This window comes from Phascolarctos cinereus, unplaced genomic scaffold (assembly GCF_003287225.1).
Source record: "Phascolarctos cinereus isolate Bilbo 61053 unplaced genomic scaffold, phaCin_HiC Scaffold_5;HRSCAF=322, whole genome shotgun sequence".
Taxonomy (NCBI): domain Eukaryota; kingdom Metazoa; phylum Chordata; class Mammalia; order Diprotodontia; family Phascolarctidae; genus Phascolarctos; species Phascolarctos cinereus.
Window position 1 is genome coordinate 295,701,678 of NW_027555958.1, and position 4,841 is coordinate 295,706,518.

The following is a 4,841-nucleotide window of genomic DNA, read 5'->3' on the forward strand; positions in this document are numbered from 1 at the left end:
GTCTTCTTCAATCAGGTATTCTGCCTGTTTCTCTGGAGACTTGGGGAGGGTGCTCTCTCATGCACCTGCTGCTGCTCTCATGTATCCATTAAAGAAGTCTGGGGTGGTGGATGAGAATCCTGATGGTGATGAGAAATAACACTTAGATATCTGCACCTCTTCCCTGGGATTCCCAGAAACATGGAAGGACAATGATGCTTCTTTGAGAGACAGTGATGCCAGTGGTGGATGAAGAGTGCTTAGCAGAGTACCCAGAACTAGTTTAAAGGTCTAAACATAGGGCAAAGGCGAGAGGCTCTTAATAAACATTTATTGATTGACAGATTGGGGCCCTGAGCTACCAAGAGTTGGTAAGTCTTTCCCTATGTAATGTTACATAATACACATAATAAATGTATATTTATCATAAAGTGTAAAAATTATATCCCTTTTGATGGAAAATAGCCTTTCCCCTCTTATTTGTAAGTTTTAAAAACATTTTAAAGTATATTTGAAGCATGGAATATATAAACAAGTAATGACTGTTGCTAGATCTTTTTAACGGGGACTTGATTTGTAAAAGAACTGGATTTCTAGGGGCAAAAATTGTATTAGTTGTAAATTATAAATTCTTTGTTATAAAGGATGATTCTCTGGGAGCAGGGAGGGGTGAGGGACACAGCAAGAAAAAATTAATGTAAAAGCAAAAGTGATCAACAAAAATTTATTTTTAAAAAGTATCAATTGGAAGACAGTATACACCAGGGGGTATACATCAGGGGATCTGTGACCTTCTCCTTCCACTGGTGTAGATGGCCATTTAGTACTTGTTTTGTGTGATTTCTTGTCTGTGTCCTATAAATGCTCTCAAAGGGGTCTACAGAATGCATCATAGGTCTTTCTTTGGGTCCTTTAACATGTCATGGGTAGCAGTTCAGGACTCACTCTCTCTGTCTGTTGTCCCTTGCTCACATTACATGAATGACCCACCCTCCTTTTCCTAAATACATTTCCTGAATGATGTCTTTCATGACACACTATCAGAACACATCTGAGATGTCTGGAAATAGCCTCTGGGGCAAGTGGTGTGTATGCTTCTTTCTTCTTTTGCCTTCTCCCCTTCTACCTCTCCCCACTCATCCAGGGTCAGGTAGAGTCACTACCCTTGGGGGTACCCCCCTTTCCTGCCCCCTTTGCCCTGTCTGCTTCTCTGGTGAAAAGGCTTGGATGAGATGGGAGTCAACAGTTCCATTCCTTTTGGTAAGAGGTAGGGCAATCAAGCTTTTCCACCTTCCCTGTGGCTGCCTCCTAGAATTCTCTAGCTCTTACCATCTCTCTTGTCTCTATGCCCTGTAACCCCCCAAAACTATCATCTTTACTACCTATTTAACCTAAGGACCCTTGGGCCTTGCCATCTGCCCTGTAGCTGAAATTTCTTTTATGTGTTGTCTCTCCCCCAATTAGATTACAAACTTTTTTTTTTTCTTTTTGGTAAGGCAATTAGGGTTAAGTGACTTGCCCAGGGTCACACAGCTAGTAAATGTCAAGTGTCTGAGCTGGATTTGAACTCAGGTCCTCCTGACTCCAAGGCCAGAGCTTTATCCACCTAGCTGCCCCTATATTAGAAACTTCTTGACAGCTGGGACTGTCTTGCTTCTCCTATTAGTATCCTCAGTCTTTAGAATAGTGCTGGGCAACATAGTAAGTTTTTTCAGTCATTAATTCACTTTTTGTATGTGTGATATGCTACAGCATATATAGCATACCGAGACCTTCCACTCATCTCTCCATCATGCTTTTGGTTGCCCACAATTACTTTGGTTGTTTGGGTATCCTGGTGTTCCATGATTCACAGCCACACGGCATCCCATGCCTCAGTGGGGTATTACAGGTAGTCTTCTGTTTGGGGAGATACCTTGTGTTTGGGGAGTCGAATCCATAATGCCCCCAAGGAAACAATAATCACTCATATTTTTATAGAATTTTAAGGTTTATAAAGCATTTCCCCCACAACAGTCTTGTATAGAAGGTGGAACAAATATTAATATCCCCATTTTACAGATTAGGAAACTGGAGACCAGGGTGATGGATGTGCTTTGCAAAGGATCACATGGTTACTAAGGGCTAGAGGTCTCTAGACACTCTATCTGGTACTGTTTCCAAAAAGCTATATTTCATACCAGAAAATTTGGGGGAAGAGCAGAGGAGAATGCAATATTTGAAATGAAGAAGTTACATGTGTATATGTGTGTATGCATATGTGTATGTGTGTGTGGGGGGGGTACAGGGCTTTTGAGAGGACAAGAGGACATTGCCACTGGTGGTGATAGTCTGGGAAGCCTAAATATTAAGTATCCTCATTCAGTAGTCTCAGGAGCCAGAGGGGGAATTCAGAGTGGCATCTCACTTTCTTTTTTAAGCATTTTTTTTTTAACATTGTAATTCAATCTCTATGCTGTAGGCTGTGAGGACCTCCCCACCCCCCATCCATCCCCACACTGTTGCAGCCTTTGGGATCCACTTGATTCATCTCACTTTAGAATCTTGGTCCTGGGAGAGAATAGAATTTGGAGCCTGGCCCAAGGCTCTGAAGCAACAATCTGCGGAAATGTTTCATGATCTCCTAGCGTCTCCTCCTTCGGTAACTGCCAGGGAGAGAAGTAGAATGGGCATTGCCTGTCTTGACCTCTCTGGTTCCCATCACATAGTGCCTAGCACTCCCAAACAATACCGCACACAGACCCTTTTCCCCCTCTCCCTCCTCATTGGCACACCTTGCTTTCACACATACACACAGATACACAAACCAAAGGCTGCCCTGGTGCCCCAGTCTGCACTCACGGGGACATGTTGATAGCCTCCAATTCTTTGCCAAGATTGAACAGGAAGTCTTCCATCTGCTCAATGTTGGCTTCTTCCCCGGGATAGTCTGGAATCTGCATTACTGCACAAGCTCCCCAGCCTGCCAACATCAGCAGCAGGCACACCACCACGGACAGAGGCCATCTACAGAGGCTTGTCATCTGTGGAGAGGGGCAAAAGGCAGGGGTCAAAGGAGAGGGAGAAGGGAAAGGTTGTAGGGAATAAGAAAGGAGGTTGAGGAAGAAGAGGAGAAGAGACAGGGGACAGCAAGTGTCAGGAGAAAAAGGAAAGAGGCAAAGAGGTGGGGGATCTGGGAAAAGTGGGAGGAGGGGAATCTGGGAAATCTCAGATGGTGGGAGAGGAATGATAGGAAGAGTTGGGATGGGAAGCCTAAGGTAGAGAGGAGAAATGGGATAGGGATAGGAAAACCAAGAAGAAAAAAAGGGAGGGTAAGAACAGAAAAGGAACAAGATGTAGTATCCTCGCATTAGCACTTACCCCAGGGTTTCAGTAACTGGTATGGCTTCTTGACAGCCTGTCTCCCCAACCCTCAAGCTGAGGAATGAAAGTAACTTACCCTAGGCTTCTCAGTTCCTTCTCTTACCCCTGGGAGCTTGAGATTTGAAGACTGAATAAAGGCTAGGGCCTAGGCCGTTCCTATTCTTTACTTCCCTTCTAGACTTTAGTTTTTCCTCCAACGCCCAACCTTTCATTCTCTGGCTCCCTCCCAGCCCCCTAGTCCATTCATTCCTCAGGCACCTGTAAATCCTCTCCTTGGCCACACAAACTGCTCTTTCTTAGTGTTCCAGGGTAATAACCGAAGAATCAAACACTTGTCCTGCTAGGGTGCCTCCCACAGCTGCCTCAATAAGAATCCTGGGGGCAAAAGAAGGGGTGGGGAGCAATGGGCATTGTGGAGTGGACACAGGAAGACGAGCTTATATCAGCTCAGGGACTTAGCACCGCGGCATAATGATAGGAATACTGAACATGGAACCAGAGGCCTTGGGTTTGTGCCCCAGATCTGTTCCTTACTTTCCTGTATGTCCATGGGCCAGTAATCCCCTTTCCAGGTCCTTCTCTACCTGCCTTCAAGACCGACAAAAAAAGTATTCAACTTTCAACCCATCTGGAAGTGCCATGAGGACTGGGTAGAGAGTGGCACTGGAAAGAACAGAGACAGAGAAGCCCTTCTTGGCATACAATGGAGTAATAAGCTTGCATAAAAAAAAAACACAACAATGCTTTCCATAGATTAGATTGTTTGATCCTCAGGACAGCCCCATGAGGTAGGTGTTATTATAATTTTCCCCCTTTTACAGATGTAGATACTGAGGCTCTGAGAGGCTAAGTCTCTACTCCAGGGTTACATAGTTAATAAAGGTCTGAGGAAGGCATCCAAATCCAGGTCTTCCTGATACTAAGTTGAGCCTTTGCTCACTTTGCCAGCTTATTTTTGAATGGAAGCAGCAATCCATTTCTATAAATTTATCAAGCCCTTTTCTTTACTCACAACAACCTTATCACATCCTGAAGTTTTCATATTCTGTTTCTTGAAGGGCCCCCATCACATCCTTGAGTGTGAAGGATTTGTCCAGTGAACAGAGTCAGGGCAGAAAATGGGACAGGGCCCCAGCTAGAGGGTCCAGAGGGCCAGATCCTTCTTCTTTCACAGCACAACCCACTTAGTAGGGTGTCAGCACCCAAACAATAACCCAAGCAGCCTGATCCAGTCCCTAGAAGTGGGCTTCGTTCTGCTCTGGCTCCAGGCCAGTTCTGTTTCCTCACCTCTCACCTCTGCTTGTTAATTGTAATGGATGCAGAATGACATGGTGGGAAGAACGATGGATTTAGTGTAAGGAAAAACCTAGTTTCTCTCCTCTGACATTTATTAGTTGTGTGACCACAGGCAAGTCATAACATCTCCAGGTCTCAGTTTCTTCATCTATAAAATGGGAATAATCAGACCTGTAAAACTTGCCTTGCAGAATTGTTATAAA

At 44.6% G+C, this 4,841-nt stretch overlaps 1 long non-coding RNA gene across 1 annotated transcript; it reads right to left on the reverse strand.

Annotated features, from left to right (window-relative positions):
- Positions 1-1,950: 1,950 nt before the first annotated feature.
- Positions 1,951-3,376, reverse strand: LOC110215885 (uncharacterized). The gene is made up of 2 exons (XR_002326637.2): positions 2,821-3,376; positions 1,951-2,624 (listed from the first exon to the last, which is right to left on the reverse strand). It is a non-coding gene; the product is annotated as an uncharacterized LOC110215885 (long non-coding RNA).
- Positions 3,377-4,841: the final 1,465 nt, after the last annotated feature.